The sequence below is a fragment of the Dermacentor variabilis genome, chromosome 7 (genome assembly GCF_050947875.1).
Source record: "Dermacentor variabilis isolate Ectoservices chromosome 7, ASM5094787v1, whole genome shotgun sequence".
In the NCBI taxonomy this organism is placed as follows: domain Eukaryota; kingdom Metazoa; phylum Arthropoda; class Arachnida; order Ixodida; family Ixodidae; genus Dermacentor; species Dermacentor variabilis.
In genome coordinates, this window is record NC_134574.1 from 44861297 (window position 1) to 44879736 (window position 18440).

Sequence of the window (18440 nt, forward strand, 5' to 3'; positions counted from 1 at the left end):
TCGCCTCAATTAGAAGCTCCAGGATTCTTATAGTGTCCACTCTGGGAATCGGCTGGCCGGCATTCGTATGTAATTTGATCGGTATTTGATCGATCGGCGTCAAATTCCTCATGCCTTGTTTTGAGGGTCTGTACAGCAACAGTTCCGATTCGCTGGGTGACAGACGGAGTCCCGCTTCCTTCAGGTACTCTTCCGTTGTGTCCAGCGCCTCTTGAAGAGCCTTCTAAAAAGACTGTCTAGATCAGCGTATTCGTTTGTGTCTTCCTTCCTTATTTTGCGGAAGGCGTCCCAGTCGGTGACCTTAAATTCGTATGTGCAATGTTCGGCTCCCGCTTCTGTGCTCGTTTTCGGACGGATTTCTGTGATTTCTAGCAACGAAATGTGCACTATTCGACGCAGTTTCTTCTAAGGAACACGCCGATGTCCGATTTTTTTTCCCGTCAGTGAACTCTTTTCCATTTCCGAGGCTTTTTAGTTCGGACCACGCCGCGGCTCAGCTAGCCTTACCCGACTAGGCCTATCGTCGGGGGCGAGGAGCGAGCAGGCCCAGGCCTCGCTCGTACGTGTGCGCGGCCGTATGCCCGCTATGGAGACCGTTGTGGAGGGAGAGGACATCTCCCAAGGAGAAGCGAATCGCCCAGGCTGGACGACGGCCATGGGCAGAAAAAAGAAGGCCACACCGGGACCGACCGTTCCGGACCGAGGCAACGAGGGACGAGCAGAGACGAAGGGCGGCCGCGGCACGGCCGGCCCGCAGAGCGCGGTCAAGCGCCTCGTCGCCGCATCGAGGCTGCCCCGGCTACCGAGGGACCACATTCGCATCATAGTGAGGCCGAGAGACGGCCTCGACGTAAAAAAAGTGAGTCAGATTCGTCTGGCGCAAGCGCTAGCAATGGCGGCCTCACTCCCGCCGAACGAGACCGAGGAAGACATCGTTTGTCCGAACGGAACCCAGAACATTCTCGTCGTGTCCACGCCAACCGAGAAGAAAGCGTTTAACAGTAAACCTATAAAAATGCCCCTTTTTTCACATTTTAAAGGATGGCAACGTGAACGTTAATGCGTACAGACGCACAAGCTTCGACATCTTGGTTATTTTTCAGCATTTTGCGACCGCGCGCAAAGGGAAGTGACTTCGACGTGACCCGGCGCGCGCGGTGGCTGCGCCACGTTACGCCAGGTCGGCTACGCCGCGTCAGGCGTAAATCCGTCCCCCTACAGTACAACCACAGAACACCTATACGTACAACGCCGCGCACCTGCCCCAACTGGAGTAGCGCATGCGCAGAACACCGCGCCGCTCCGTGCGGCCTGTCGTGGAACATCGAAACAAATCTTTTGGCGCGCTTTCTCTGTCGGTAGCGATTGCCACCGCGGACCGGACTGTTGCTCGGCGATGGCACGGACCCAAACACACTCCGCAAGACGAAACATTATTCTTGCTTTGTTGGTGCGTCGTCTGCGTCGCAAGAGGAGCAGGTCTCTCTGCATAACACAGACACGTAGCCGCTGCCACTCCTTTTCGTCACTTTAATAGCTTTCAGTTCACGAGTATAGCGGTCCCTCGTCCGCTTCCATAGTTTCAGGCACTCTTCGACTGAAACAGGGAAAACAAGACAAACAAACAGGCGCTGAGTGCATAGCATGTCCGGAGACGTATACACACACGTGCGTAGCATTGACGCTCCTGTTGAGAGGCTGGAGTACACGCGTATCTGCTCCCACGCATTGTTCTTCCGCTCCGCATCCCGGTATAGTCCATTCTTTTGGTGTCGTAGACACAAGGGTGTTGCGGGACGGCGTCCAGAAACCTGTCGATTTCGGAGCCGCACAGGTTGGGCACGCTTTCTTGCGAAGAAGCCATGGTGGAAGGAAACTGAGGAGAGGCCCTACCCGCTCCGCGCGCTAGGAGAAAAGTGTGGAGGAAATGACGTAGTAGGTTCTCCTTTTTTTGGCTGATATTTTATTTATTTGCAGTAGCGGCCACGCCTTTCGGGCCACAATGGCGGCTTTGGTATTGTTCTGTGCGCACACACGTGTTGCTCCGTAGGTTTCGTACCGTGGCAAAGGCGCCGTGCGGGCAGGTTTGCGTTGGTCTGCGTGTTTTGTTGCGCTGCGTTATGTGGACCGTGCTCTGCCGGATGTTGCTGTGGCCAGGTGGGACAGGAGGAACTAAAGTTCGTGAAATGAATGCGCATGCACCGCTGTACGCAATGTACCGCGCCATGGTAACGGCAACGGACGAAGGAATATCCGCGGGAAATTTTGCCCTCTTTGGCGGAATCATGCTAACGTGCTAACGATTGTTTAGTATTGCTGCGGAGCGCGCGCGGCCGAGCAGTACGGTTGCGCGCAGCGCGGCGTGGTTTCGTGAGGGGCCCTGACGTCACCCTTTGGGATGCTAATGCCATCTTCGGCTGGTCGCTCCTGAGCGCTCTGGAGCGCTCTCGCGAGCGGCGTTGTCTTCGGCTGGTCGAAAGAGGGTGCGCGCCCTGCGTTCGGCCGGTTCTTTTCGATAGCTCTACTCCATCTTCGAGCGCTCTAAGGCGCTCCGGGCCCTGTTGTCAGAGCAGGCGTCGAGATTGAAACGTCATCGCAGCGCCGCGTCGCTGCTGTTGGCGACGGCCCACCGTAACCTAGGCAACCTAGGCCAGTGCATGCTGGCGTCTCGACGAACGCTCGTCCCGCCGGCGCGTCCGCCGGATTTCCCGGCAGCGCCGGGAGCTTTGCGTAGGTGAAACATTGGACGTTGGCAGTAGTCATGTGGTTTCGCACACGCCATTTCCTCCTCCGAGAGCGAGTCGCACGTTCGGCTTACGCGTTTGTCCTCTACCTCTGAGCTCGGAGAACGCCGGATCTGCCCGACTCTGCTTCGGGGAATGTAGGCGACCAGTCGAAGATACCATAAGTGCCGCCGGAAGTCGGCGTTACTTCGCAGTCGTGTTGGGCCAACGCCACCTAGATAGCAAAATGCCTGTTTACTACGTCATACTATTGGTCCAGAATTTTCATCCCTAAGGCTGGCGTGACAAAAACGGTGGCGTCAACATCACTGTTGCCTATTCGGGAGCAGCCCGAATAGGCAACAGTGATGTTGCTATTCAATTGCTAAAGGTATTCGGCTTTGTAAAGGAAATAGCTTATACGTGTTTTTCACTGCAAAAACACATAAGGAACGAATCCCGTTCAGATGTATCGTGAGTGAAAGAGGGGCTTGGCAGAGCCATGTTAGTGGTTTCCTGCTAAGGCAACTTAATGGGTTAGATGACGAAGACCCATTTTCTTGCAGGAACTCTCTTGATGTTGTTAAATTTTTGAATGCCAATAAGTCTTCAGGTTATATGTTTTCCATTGACGTTGTTGACTTGTTCTATTCTATCCCACAGACTGAGTTGTTAGCCGCTGTACACTCGTGCATTGAAAAGAATGGGGCGATTTCCTTCCAGAACTCTGCCGGTGTTTCTGTTGCGAATTTCTTGGCATTGTTAGAGTATTATTTGTCTTGCACGGTGGTATTATTTGAAGATCAGCTGTTTGTTCAGAAAAAAGGAATTTGCATTGGTTCCTGCGTCGCTCCAGTGCTGTGTAACATCTTTCTCGCGCAGATGGACAGGTCACTGGCGGATACTTTCGACGAAGCCAAAGTGCTGAAAACTTTTAGATACGTTGACGATTTTTTAATTATTTTAAAGAAACAGGTTTCCTCATCTTACCCACAAATAGTGGAAGAAGTTTTATCTGGTTTTAAACTACTTGGAAAAGGTTTAGACTTCACCCATGAGCTTGCCCAAGGCAACAGATTGCAGTTTTTAGACATTGACATCACCCTTAATGACCAAAGCTTTTGCTGGATGTATCGCCCTCGCGCACAAAAAGAACTAATGCCTTATGATTCATCCCATTCAAAGACAGTAAAGCGCGCCATTGCTCAGATGTGCCTGGAAGCGTCGCTGAAGAAATCTTGTTGCCATAAGGCAGAGGAAAGCTTTAACACCCAGATTCGGAAGTTGGAAAAAGCAGGCTTTCCAACCTCGATTTTAACCGGAGTAGCGGAAGCCTTGCTGAAGAAATTGAAAAAAGAAAGTACAAAGAAGGGCGACCAAGATGAGCTCCCCAAAAGAAAAAGCAGACCGGTTGTCATCCCGTACACCCATAAGGTAGCACACAATTTGAAGCATGTAGCGACAAAATATAAGGTTCCTGTGGTTTTTTCCGCCCCAAAAAAACTGGCTGGCTTGTGCGTTAAAACTGATCCCAACAAGGTAAACAAAACTGACTGTAAAAAGAGACATGCAGCTCCGCTTGTTAAATGTGCCGTGGGTGTCGTATATCAGATACCTCTCACATGTGGAAAGAAGTACATCGGACAAACCGGCCGTTGTATTAATGACCGATTAGCGGAACATAATCGCGACTTAAAGAATGGTACTGGTTCTCATCTGCCGCATCATTGTAAAGCCTGCGGAGAAGAAAGGAAGATTAAGTGTGTGGCAAGGCTGAAAGAAACAAAGGTTTTAAACAGAAGTAAGGACCAGACAGCCCGTGAACTGTTGGAGGCCTACTATATTGAAAGAAACTGTAGCGATTGTGTTAGCGCCCCATCTATCTCCATTTATAAGAATGAAACTGCTTTTTTAGATACACGGGCGTGAGATACGTGTGTACTTCACCTATCTTTATCCGCTTTTTGTAAAAACCTCGTGCGCATGTGTGGTTCTTGCTATCCATCTTTGTTTGACCTCATATTCATTCGCATACGCGGTGAATAAACAGTTGGAAGTTGCGCCTGTCCCGTCTCGCTTGCTGTGTGTTGTGTTTTTTCGGCGCTATAACCCTCTTCTGGAAACATGCACCAACTAGCCCCCCAACAAGTATTACTCAGCCCCATTAGATTGTATGGCAGTAGGGCCAGTAGCATGACGTCGAGGATCGGAGTGAAGAGGTCTCGTACTATCAGGACGGTGTTGGTCCATTGCATCCCATGCCGCCGGCGCCGCGAGCATGGGACGCAACCACAGCCACATGGCTGCAATGTTTGTCGCCGATGTGCGCGCACCCGCACTCGCATGTCCGCGCTCTCGACCACGCGCCAACTGGCACAGCGCTACACGAATGGCGCCTCCTCTACTTGCTCCACTCGCAGGTGATCACCGCTTTCCTGCGTCCACCACGGACTGCGCCCAGACACTCATGAGCCACTAAAGGCTTACGCCTTAAAAAAAAAGGGGGGGGGGGGTGGAAATGGCGAAAAATAGAAAATGCCACTTTTTCATTTTTTCTCCCAGCGCGCGCAGGGGGTATGGCCTCTCAGTTCCTTTACGTGATAGCGTTAAGGAGCCCGTGCCGCAGAAAATCCGGAGGTCAGGGTGCGTCGTCGGACGTCGTTACGGCAAAAAGATTTTCGAACCACCAATACCCAGGCCCTCCATGTGGCGCAAAAAAATTTACTGAAATAATTGAATTCCTGAAGCTAAACTGCGTCGAAACATCGTAAACTATGAATTAGACGCAACCTACAGACATGATAGCTCAGGTACTGTAATTTGACTATACGAGAAAACATAATTCTGTTACGCGAAAATTCAAAGAAACCCCTTTTCCAGCGTTTCTACCATTCACAAACCGGCAGCGGCCTCCGCCATTTGCGCGCGCCGGCGCGCGGGTGTAGAGCGGCGCGCCCAGTTTCTTGCAATACCTCCAGCTGGCGCTCCCCTCCGTCACATCTAAAGTCCCTTAATAATTTGAAAGTACCGCCACTCTTTGAACTCTGCCGCCACCGCGCGACCTCCTTGCCCCTTGGGCGTCCCCTCCCCTACGCAAGAAGCGGTCTTGCCGCCATTTTTCTGCACGACGATTGGCCTCCCTGCCGTTGCCCTTGGAAACGCGCGGATCCTACGTTTCCCTTGTGTTTTTCTTTTCTTTTTCGTCCGCGCCATTTTTCTCCTCAGGTCGGCTGGCTCGGCGCTTAAGCTCGGCGTAGCAAACGTTGTACGCTGTGTTTCTTGCTCTCTGTGCTAGCGCATGTGCCGTGCTGTAGCGCATAACTGCAGCAAGAAGCCTGACGATGGTTATGCAGTATTTGTGATACCACAAGCCAAGCGTGACGGCTTACGCAGGAAGCAGTGGCTGCATAACATTGGCCAAAAGAACATTGTTTCCACAAAGAACAATGTAGTTTGCGAGGTGAGGCGTCTTTCTTATTGCTCGTATCAAAACATCCCCTAATGCTGCATCTTTTTTATTCTTCCGGCATGCTCACCAGCATTTTTGCTGCGGCCATTTGTACGTTGCATAAAAATTGGGATCTCCTCGGTATGCTTACGGTTCTGGTGGGACTCCATTACCTCGCACGTCGCCAACTGTTATTTACTCGGAAATGAAGCACTATAGTTTCTGCTTTCCGCTGTGTACATTTATCTGCAAAGATATAGCCTCTCAATCGCACTTTTCGTTATTGTTAGGATACGTTGCCTGTTTTACTGAAAATCGAAATAGTGGCTTGTAGAGGAGCTATTATTTTCACCTTACGGCAATGTGTGCGTCAGTCATAGCATGAATGCAGGCCCTGAAAAAATTAGTGGCAAGTATACCCATGGTGTTGCAGGTGATTAGCGCTAGCTGGTCCACATTACGTTTTCTAAGTTTTAAGGCGAAAGCCTTTAGATCACTGTTTCAAGGTCGCGTTGGGAACAGAAAATATCACGCGACTCAAGAATACCAGAAACGACCCAAAGCATGTCCAGCCGTGCATAAGATATTAATGAATGGCTAAGGTGATTAATGATTAATTAGTGATGGAATTAAGGTGGATTAAGGTGCATGAACGATGATTAAGAAAAAATTAAATTATGGGGTTTTACGTGCCAAAACCACTTTCTGATTATGAGGCACGCCGTAGTGGGAGACTCCGGAAATTTTGACCAACTGCGGTTCTTTAACGTGCACCTAAATCTAAGTACACGAGTGTTTTCGCATTTTGCCCCACCTAAATGTGGCCGCCGTTGCCGGGATTCAATCGCGCGACCTCGTGCTCAGCAGCCCAACACCATAGCTACTGAGCAACCACAGCGGGTCTAAACTAGGAAAAAGGTGAATGAAGGAAGATTAGGGTGAATTACTGTGGATTAAAAGGATTAAAGTGTATAGAGGAGGACTAATTCCCATGAACAATTAATGCGTATTAAAGAGAACTGGGGTGGATTAAGGTTGGGGAAAGAGTATTATAGTCGATTAGGGTTGATTAAGGTGGATTAGGGTTTATGAAGGAGTAATAAGACCGATAAGAGCTTATTAATGAGGGTTAATCTGGAGTCGGGTGGATGAAGGTTTCGAGGTTGATTAAGGTGAACTACAGTAGGCTTTACAAGGCTTTCGCATTCGCGCCTCTTCGGCGATACCTAAGTTCACCTTAGATTTTTGAAATTTCAGTTGAACTGTACTTACATGCACGCATGAGTGGGCGACAATTATTGTTTGGTTTTCTCACGGATACAGGCAATGTGCAGGAGTTGCTCATGTAATCGCGCACGCTTGCTGTTGATACCTACATCTAGGCGGAAGCCGGGAATCTTCGATTTAATAGCGAATGTTTTAAAACCACCTTTCTGCAGGTTTATTCTGTGCGGACACTTTTTTCCATTGATTTAACACGACCCGAAATCATTGCATCAATGTGCTTTGATTACAAAGATCGAGCAATCAATCATGATTGTGGTCTTGATGCAGTAATGCAAGAAATATTCTTCAGCCAATAATGTTTACCACTGCAACGTATTTCGTCCTAATCCAACCTCACTATCACCTTAGTTCACCTTAACACGCCTTATTCCTCCTTAATACACCTTAATCCTTTTAATACAATCAGCAATAAATAATTAATTAACTCTGCTAATCAGTAATCATATCTTATACACGACTGGACATGCTTTGGTTCGCTTCCGGCCTTCCTTGGGTCACGTGATATTTTCTACACCTCACAACGCGACCTTCAAACAGAGATCTAAGGCTTTCTCTTAATAAGCCACACGCAGAGGGATGTGCCACAAGCAATACTATAGTTCAGACGCAAAAAGTAAAGCATCTAATCACGTGGCAGAAAAATTGTCTGCAGTATCGAGCTCGCCTCAAAGCTCCTTTTACATCAGTATACCCCGTTTGTACGGCGTTACGAAAAAAAAACCAACCTCCTCATAAACGTTTCCTTCGGCATGGTCGATACGGTTACAGGCATTTCTCAAAGTTTTCAACACCACTGGGGCGTGCAACTGGCCCAAAATAACGCACCACCAGAGAATGTTGCGGGCCGTCCACGGGAGCCGAGGAGAAAAGGCGAAGAGGATCGAGGAGGAAAGCGCCGCGGGTAGGCGAGTGTCGCTACTTTCAAATTGTCAAGGGGTTTTAGTCGCATCGTAAAACCCCTCAATCTCCATAAGTAACGCCAACCACTTCCCCTCCTCCTCCGCTCGGCGCGTTCTCGACGCTGGCGGCGCCCAAGCTGCCCCCGCCGTAGCTGACGACGGCTTATACGCTACCGGAGGAAATCTGCGGAAAAGTTCGGTCGAGCCCTGCGGAGCAGTTTTTCAATCGAGATCTTGCTTCGTCAGTCGGTAACTGGGTAGCTGGCCTTAAGAATGTCGTATTGGAATTGCGGAAAAAATAGAGAAAAGCACCATTATTTAAGGCGTAAAGCATACGCAGGCTAAGAGTTCGTGTTGCTGAAACACGACGCATGCACGCGGTGTGCTCAAACACGCACGTAATTACCAGAGTTTCAGGTTTTGACAGCGTGAAATTATGTGTACGTGGTTTCGTGTGTTCACGTGCAGTGCATATGACGCATGCGATACCCATTTACTTAATCGGACGCATAAAAATGTTAACGTTAACCAGTAAAAAATTTTAATCCTTATCAGCGGGCCTGCGGTCCTTTGCGGCCTTTCTCGGCCATTGTAATCCTGCATACCATTCACGTACCCAAGGGGGGGCCCGGGGGGGGGCCCGGCGCCCCCCCGAAATTACGACGCATAGCCCCCCCCCCCACCCCACCCCACCCACGCCACCACTTCTCACACACATTCCTAAAGCGCTGCCAAATCAATGTTGAGACGTGACAGCTATTCGGCGGTCAATATTTTGTTGCCTTTTTCACTCCTTTTGGATGGCGGTAGTTGTCGGCGTCTCCTGGGATGTGAAGGCCAGTTTCCTCATCAATTCGGTGCCCACGCGATTAACTCGAGATGCATTCAGTTGTCACCATCTATTCAACGGTCACGCGCATCGTTGTTGCTTCGTTAGTTCAACCTTCGTCTAGACTGATCCAGGGACGGGGAAAGGGATTCAGTTCGTGGTCAGCTGGTCTGTATGCACGTGGAACGAGTTGCGGCCACATAAAATGGCAACTGCGTTTAACTTTTCATGTTTCATTTTTTCCTCGAGTGACGGCTCGCCGCGACGCTCACAGATCCTCGGAACCATATACCCGTGATATGGGTTACATAAGGTGGAAAATAAAATAATGTGAGAGAGCTTCCATCATCAGTCCCTGCAATAGCCTTGAAACTCATAGGCAATATGACTGTCACCCGTTAACTCGTCTGGCTTTTGCCTAAGTGTGCAGCATTTTTCGTGCAAAATTGGCAACTGGAAACAAGACTCTCAAGGAGTTAAGCGATCTACTAAGGGAGAGGGCCGAGACAACAGCCAAACAGAAAGGAAAAGCGAAAATTAACAAATTTAGCCATTGTTTATGAAACTGTTTATGGACCAAGATCTCTTTATTTAAAAATGAACAGAGAAAACGCCGCCGTAAGTGGAGGACAATTCCGTGTGTTCTGAATGACGCTTCTACAGTTATCATTAGAGCCGCCTAACGTAACTACGTCTCTGCTGTGCTTATGTATGGGTGTTTCTATAACCTTCCGCGGTGGGCGCAGTACGTCTAGAATCGCAGCTTACTGCGCCATACGCGGTCGTACGCGACTTGCGGTCACGCATCGTCACGTAACTTCCCTAATAACAATACGAGTTGGTTGTAGCACTTGTTACAGCAGTAAACGAGGGATTCAAGAGAACTGTGATTTTTCAGCAAATCTATGTTTCTGCATAATTCTTCCAGAGCTAATTCAAAAAGCGCTAATATAGTCGGATACAACTTCAGTATGCAATGAATCTCCGCCCACGCCCTCACACCGCCAGCCACTGTTCCTCCGCGAGGCTGCAAATAATTCGTACTTCAAACTTTTTCTGTTACCCAAATAAGGCGGTAACCACAAAAATAAAATTATTAGCGTGCAATTTTATACCTTTTCCCTCGCCTGTATGGTGGAATGGAGAACACCTAATTCTTTATTGAACTGAAATAACACGCTTGGCTTCGCTACAACTATTTGTTGTGAAGTTTCACTTCAGTTGGCAGTGAAGTTTCATGAGTAAAATTAAGTTTCATGATTAAATGAAATGAAGTTTCCTGAGCAGTGAAATGAACCGCACCGCGGACTTTTGAAGACTCCATACATTTTGTCAATGTCTGTTGCACACATCATTATTTCTGCCGATGCAAAGACTCTTCAAGAAGAGCAGACGCTCCGGAGGTATAAAGTACAACGCCATATTGAAATGGCCGCATTACGAGGATTTTGTTTGCTTCTATGATTGGCTGGCGGAGTAACCTAACTCCGCGCGGTCCGTGTGCCTTTGTTGCCAACTGCTGTTCTTTTTAAGTTCTGTTCTACTAAAGTAATCTTTATTTTACACTTTTGCTTCTTTACTGGTTCTTGGCAGTGCCCTTTCGGCGTTTCTTTCCTGCGTGAGTCCATTTGACGTGATTTTTTGTTTGCCAAGTAAAGCAGAGGTGTATCGGACAGGCGTACGTGTAAAATACACCTTGTTTCATTTCTCTTCTGTGCGTTTGCGCGTTTTTATGGTGAATGGTGGGCGTTATTCCCATTTGTATGAGAAGAGGTACCCCCCTCATTTGCATAAAAAGGTTACCTTGGGATGCCACCCCCCCCCCCCCGAAAAAAAATCCTGGGTACGTGCCTGCTGCACACAAAACGTGCGAGCAGCTCATGCCTCCGACATTGAGGACGCCTCCGGCAGCAGCCGGTATGGAGGCAAGAGGCCCGTGGACAGATTCCTCGTTGGTGTTCCGTAATTCTGCTCGCGCATGCGGGGTACCTTGCAGCAGTCGCGGGGCGCTTTTTTCATTGCGGGGTGCTTTGGTAACCGCGACGATAGATTGTTATTTTTTTAACAAGGACTGCTCCAGGAGGGCACATGTAACGGCTAACAGAGGCCTCTGGAGAGCACGCGACATTACAAGTGTTCCCATTGCCGCTTTGGTGCCCTGGAGAGGGCGCCAAAGCACCATTATTCCATCAATAAGACAAAATAATGACACGTTGTTGTAACAATGTAGTAAATAAAATCTAATAACGAAATACAATCACGTCAAGGCGCTAATTTCTGGCGCAGCGCTACCACGCCCACGCGAGAATTACGAAACGCCAACGAGGAATTCAACGGCCCACGTACAACTACGGTCAAGGTGCACGTTAAACATCCCCAGGCGGCCTAAGTTATTCGGAGCCATCCACTACGAACTCCTTCATAGATTTAGTCGCTTCGGGAGCTTGAAAACGTTAATTACCACAAACCAAATTATCCAACCAACCAAATTAGCCGAACCAAACCAAACCGAACCAACCAAACCAACCAAATTAGCCGTACATTCGAAGCTAAACGACTGCATCCGTAAGTCATAGCGAGCCTTGCAAAAGCGTCGAGAATGTAGTAACTTCTGGTGGAACTCAATACATAGCATGAATAAAGTCGCTTTTATGTCACAGGCCAGCTGCAGATGCGTACACTTTCGCCGCAAGACGAAACTACATGAAACAAAGAGAGCACATTCGAAAAACAGTCAACTTAAACGCGCTAAAAGCACGCACTGCATGAACACATACACTTTTCCGAAGCGGCAGGAGTGAACTAGGCTCAAAAGGAGAGGTTGTGAGGAACCGTGGTACTTCACAAAGCCGTGCGTTTTTTGCCACTTCTTCGAAGTCAGCCCGCCCGATCCTATGTATCCACATAATAAAATATAACGAAGCCAAATAAACGGATACACACAAAAGAGCACGGGACAGGATGTGTGTCCGTTTATTTGGCGTCTTTACATATTATAATGAACAGCTACCAACTAGCCCAACAAGATGTGCTTTTAAGCTATGTATCCACACTTTTCTTTTTTGTGCGTTGCGCTCGCCAGATGATAAAAAAAGAAGCTTTTTGCCATCGCTGTGACGGTTGTGGCAAACGAAGGCGCAGCAGCACGGCGTCAGAATTAAGTTCTCGTCCATAACACACTCGATTTGTTCCGCTAACGCACACGATCAGTACTCGAGCGTACTCACGTCGCGCAGGGCCAACAATGGCGGTCGGTGCGCGCTGGAAAGAAAAAAAATATACAGAAGCGCGGCGCCTGCGCCCACGTGACGCAGATTGACCGATGGGGGAGCGGAGGAGGCTGGGGCGACAGGAGGCGTGGAGGATGAAACGTCGGGCACAGCGGGGTGGCGGAAAGATCTAATAATGGCGCCACTTTTGGAAAATTGAGAGGTTTTATCGCTTCGCGGCCCACGCAAGAGGCCGCGTTTCTACCACAAAGCCTGCCTTCGTGCATAGCGTTCGCGGTCAGCGTTTCCCAGTAAACACTACGCTTACATAAGCTCCAGTTGCCGGGAAGCGTGAGGAGCAGCCAGGGCCCTTTGAATGCTATCGCGTTCCACTCTTAGAGGCGAAGCTTAACTCTCGTTACCATGCCTATTCGAATCGATCACCGGTGAACGATGCTTTAAATCACTAATTTCGACCTGTCCGAGCCGTTTCTTATCCACATAAGGCCATCCAGTAGTTAGTACAGGCACTCACTTTGAGAATCAGTTTAAATTTTCGCACTCCGGCGATGTCGTCATTTTTGACGAACCTTTTCGCGAACTAATGTGCGTATGCTGTAGCGAAAATAGGCGTGGCTGTCACCTTCAGTCGCACTCGAGAAAAAAGCATGCCGCTTACGATTACGCCACGTGAGCATCAAAATTTTGTTATCGAATAAATCACAGCACGTCACTAATTAAATTATATCACCAGCTTTGCCATTTATCAGTGCTGAGAGGTGATAATTAACCGAAATGACACCACTTATTCACTACAGTCAGTTTTGGTTTAGAGTCCAAGTCGTTTTATTCCACTAAAGCGTATTTCTGAAGGTCCGCCGCATGTCGAACATGTGGTCCCGGCTTTTGCAACCAGTTTTCAAGAGTTTCGGTAGCGCTTCTCTCGTAAAGTCCCGGCAAGGGGCGCTGCCGGTGTCACTGCTCAGTTATCGAAAGTCGCTCCCATGGCGTCGTCCAGCGCGGCTTCGTCGCGAAAAAGGCGTCCTGCTCGAAACTATGCTGCACTCGCACTTGAATTTTGTGATGAGGACTCGAGTGACGATTCCGAAGGTGACAGTAAGGCAGATTCGAGCTCTGACGGTGACGATCTTTTGAGTCAACATGGGACATGCGCAGCTGTCCACCGGCGAGTTTCCTCTACGGCCTTGAGCGGTCTCCTTCCTTGTGCGCGCTTATCTGCCAATCCTTTTTTCACGACCTGAGGACTCTGCTGATTATCTTAAGGGGGCCCACTTCGCTTGGTTATGATGTGCCACCATCGACAGCAAAGAAACTTCCGTTCACGCCAAGAAGGCCGCCCGTAGCACACCTCGGCCCAGCACTACGGATCGGCACAAGACAGCTTACAACGACGTGGGATTTCTTTCTACTGTTCTTCTCTGCAAAGGTGATAAAGACAATGTGGAAAAATGCGCACAGATATGCTTTCATGCATAATCTTGTAGTTGTCTAGCTACGCTGAAAGCGATCGGTTCTGGAAAACGTGCATGACTCTAGACGAACTTGTGAAGTCCGTTCCTTGGACTTCTCATCGGACCATCCTTAGAAGATGCCGAAAAGGCGAAACTTCGGAATGTGTTACGAGGACTACAAAGTTGAACAAAAACCATACGTATTGTGGCAAAATTGTGCAGTGCACCTATGCTTCACAAAATCGAGGAACTGCTTCACCGCATGGCTTGAGCGATAAACTGGTCTTAGTTTCTTTTTTGTATCCGAACAACGGCGGTATACTGATTATTTTTTCAGACACTATTCCTGGGTGAAATAATATTTATCTTTGAACTGCATATTCTGAGTTTTTGTTGATATTAATATTTTTGTAGATATGTTCTTATTGTTTTTATCAACTGGCAGCAAAAATGACGCTTTCTAAAATTTTTGTTTTATCTAATAATTTATTTTTGTTTGGCAACGTATATTTTTGGAAAGAGAATTTTATTATGCACAATATGCTATGCTGCAATGTGTGCTGAAATATTACTTGTAGTGGTAAATAACTTTCTTGTGAGACCTATAAAAAACGACCAGTTTCTCGCGGCAACGAAAGAGTTAAAGGGACACTAAAGAGAAAAATAATTTCTTCTGCCTCAGTAAATTACCTCTCTAGGACACCAAAAATATCACTCTTACTACGATAAGGCGCTTGGTTAGCCAGAAAAAGCGCAAGAACGAAAGGAGCGTGGCGACGCCTCGTTGAAGTTCCCGTACCTAGTCGTTGTGACGCCATGGATGTTGATGACATCTTCTAGGGCCTACTTAATTATACAGCGGTACAGACTGACAACATTCTGTTCTAAAGGAACCAAATATTAAGCATGGCAAGTTTCGGGAACCTTTATTCAGCCAACGTGGCCCAAATGCGAAAACATAATTCGGAATCCCTGACGTCACACTGACGTACCGGCGTCGGGGTTTCGGCGCGAAATTCAAATACTGATACTTCGACCTTCATTTTCTCATCTAATAATCAAACTATTATTTTGAAATGACTGCCTTAGTGTTCTCAAACAATGCTTTATTAATCTAAACTGACTTGTTGTTGCGCTTTTGTCCCTTTAAGCGTGCTCCCAATTTTATTTTCCTTCCTCCATGATAACGGCTCGGTCTCGCGTGCCATATATGTAGGAAAATGGGGAGGCAGCGCCGGAGGGAGGGGGGGGGACGCCTTCGACTCCGCCAACAAGTACGTACTTTGCGCGGCCGCGTGTGATCGCGCGCGCGTCGTATTCTGAAAGATTCGCAGAGGGTTCATACTTCTGTGGGCGCTGTTTTCTCGCACGCTTGCGTTGAAGCCCTAGACCCCAAGAAGGTCACTTCACTCGCTGCTGCTGCCGCGCTTGCTCACACCAGTGTTTTGACAGGCAGTGTCCGCGCTTATCGAGTGCGCTGCGTTCATGCGTGTCTGTGTACGCTGACACCAGGCTTGTTAATTCAGGTAGTAAGCGAAAGTTTCCAAGCTTTACGGCCGCCAAAAGCACTATCCTTACTTCGTATACCTGTCTATTAATTTCCTATTGCAATCGATGCTTCGCTTTTCGGGCGAAACTGACCGTCTTTATAGGTAAATGACGGTTACACTGCGTTCTAAAGAAATCAAAGATTAAACCTGTGTCAAGCCTCGATACATTTTTCTGTGCCAAAAAGGCCATATGCGAGAAAATTCTGGAAAACCCATGACGTCACACTGGCGTAAAGGCAATGAGGTTTCGGCGCTAAATTCGAAAAAGCGAAGCATGAATTTTATTTCTTCTAGTTATCGTCGACATTTTACCGCCGAAGAAACAGAAAGAGTTCTTAAACAAAAGCTCATATGTGTAAACCTATTTAGCGTTGCAAATACATTTCATTATGTAAAGGTTGGATCTGAGGCCAGGAAGGAGAGACAGTTTTTGTGATAAAGGGGGATTGCCATTTTAAAACCCCGTCTGAGGTTAGGGGTCATCGTTTAGACGCTGTGGATGTTACCGGTCTGTGAACATTGCGGGGTCCCAAGCGTTCCTTCCTACAAAGGATCGACAATGCCGTAGTGCAAGCAATGACAACGGCATTTAGTACAGTTTTCTCACATCAATTCCAACTAGCCTCATTACTACCTACAGAACGTGCCGCCAGGCGCTGATGAATCGAGGAAGTCTGACTAACCACGTCAGAATATCAAGCGGATATGCTTTGCCCCCGTGCTGGACATCAAGGCCTAATCGTTCACGCGTACAGTCACGCGAAGGGTGGCGCGTTCGAACGATTGTGTTCGTCCATCCCAGTGCCGCACTCCGAAGCCGTCCTAGGGCGGTCCCGTGAAGCGTGCCCGCGGGCGCGCGAAACATCCGCGCACGCGTACGGCCGACCACAAGCCAAAGAGAAAGCGGCTACTCCGTTTCTGCGCCCGAGTAACCCCGCTGTTAGGTGGCGCCAGCAGCGCAACACTCGAGCCACCTCTCGCACTATTCTGCAACCACCGTCGGCGCCCCGCTACGCGGGGAAGCCGGATTACAAGAGACGCGAGAGCCATGCGGGGAAAACAGCATTAGAGGACGCGTGAGAATCGAGCATCCACGCAATATACAGAAGCCGCCAGTACAAACAACTCATGATTCTCACGGTGGATGAAAAATTGCAGCATCAGATTTCCATCGATTCACCTTAGCATGAAATTACCGTACAAGCAAGCCCCGTAGCAGGCGAACAGACACCCGTAATACGGAGTAGAATGAAGGGGCAGAAAATGTGACGGTGCGGTAGGTGGTTGAGTCGAACAGCAAAGCTGCCATGTGCCCGTAAATCACCGTACATTTCAGGTAATTCGACCGGACTGTTGCAGACACCACTGCAAGGTTAGTGGCAAAAGGACTGGCCGATCGGTAATCAGAATCTGATACAGCAAGCACCTCTTGCGCCGGGGCATAAACGTAATCGCATCTACCGAAGCAGCAGCACGTCAAATACGGGAAACATGTGGACCACGTGGCATTATCATCAGCAGAATGGGGCTGTATTTGCTATAGACGCTTGCTCCGCCGTACTATGACTTGCTTAATACTGAAAAACTTCCAACATCCTTTCAAACAAAGAATAAAAAAATAGAGGGTGTGAAAGGTATTAAATTCAACATGACGCTATTTTATAGGGAAAAAAACGAAACTGATGCTGCCCGTTTTGCGGGTTCCCGGGAAGTAATGTCTAATGTCTGCACCTGCGTGAGTGAGTCAGGCGCAAGCAAGGGAATACGCGCGTGCGTCATCTTCTTGCGTGATTAAAGCTTACTAAGGCTTGAAAAAAAAAACACAAAACTTCCCTGGCCTACTTGTTTTCGGTATGCACCACTGTACCTATCGCGACTCTTTCGTGAATAAGCGGGTTATGAATTTATGTATCCTTTCTCAAGCCCAGGTAAAACGAGAGAACGACAGTTTATAGTGGCGCAGCACTGCCTAATGCCCTCTTGTATTCGATCTTCCAGACAAAAAAAATGGATAACTAGAAAAAATGAGCCACACATTCCTCAAATGATCACTTTGCGCCAGTTACCATTGGCTACGACGTTTGTCGCCTACCCGAAGTGCGCTATTGAAGCATCCACCATTGGCACACAGCCGCTGAGCTCAACGGACCCGATTGCCATCGATTCCAGATGCCAGTACGATCATCCCGCACCAGTACATTTACATCGGGGCAGTCGACAACGCCAACTTTTGTAACGCCGTACACAAATAAGGAAACACGCGAAATATCGCACCACAAAAAAATACAATTAGATTTCGGGGTTTTAGGCGCCAATATTACGATCCGATTATGTGGCATCCGCAGTGGGGGGACTGCAGATTAATTTTGACCATTCTGGGTTCAAATGACGGGTGCTAGCTATCACAGGTACGCTGCCACGCTGACATAGATGCACCAATGTGATGAGTTATAGGGTGCCTTTTAAGGAGCCCTTTTGTATGACGCTAAACCACGCCCACGATCTTGTGGTGGGTTTACCTTGCCGCTAAGGCCAAGCTGGCCTCCTTTACGTAACAATAATTTGCGCCGCATCTCACTTTCTATGCTCCGGTTGAGATATCAGCTGCAACGTACGCAAGTCACTCGGTCACGAAAATTCATCATTCCACGCGTTCTGTCAATGCTCGCTGGGCACCAACGGCGTTTCCTCGCGCGTGCACACAGGTGAGGCATCCGCGTCGGGATGCAAAATAAAAAATCCGAAAATAAAAACTACGAAGAGGAAATTGATCTGAAACAACGCATTTGCCGCTATATACCAAAGCTGTTTTGTCTCTAAGGATGAAGGCTTTCTTTCATTCAATACTGAGCCTATGTAAAGAACAGCATCGCCCAAAAGACATCCAACTATATATGCAAGTGCCAAGGCAGCCACTACAAGAAGTATCTGAAGCTTCCACAGCATTGCGCCTGATGTATGAAGCGGTGTACTGTACTTCTGACATTTATCCGGCTGTCAGCAGACAAGCGGCGTGGCCTCTT

The 18440-nt window shown here is 48.4% G+C and overlaps 1 protein-coding gene across 6 annotated transcripts in view; it reads right to left on the reverse strand.

Annotated features, from left to right (window-relative positions):
- LOC142587415 (sulfotransferase ssu-1-like) overlaps window positions 1-18440 on the reverse strand; it is a 109022-nt gene that overhangs the window by 65933 nt on the left and 24649 nt on the right. The gene's annotated exons all lie outside the window — the stretch shown is intronic.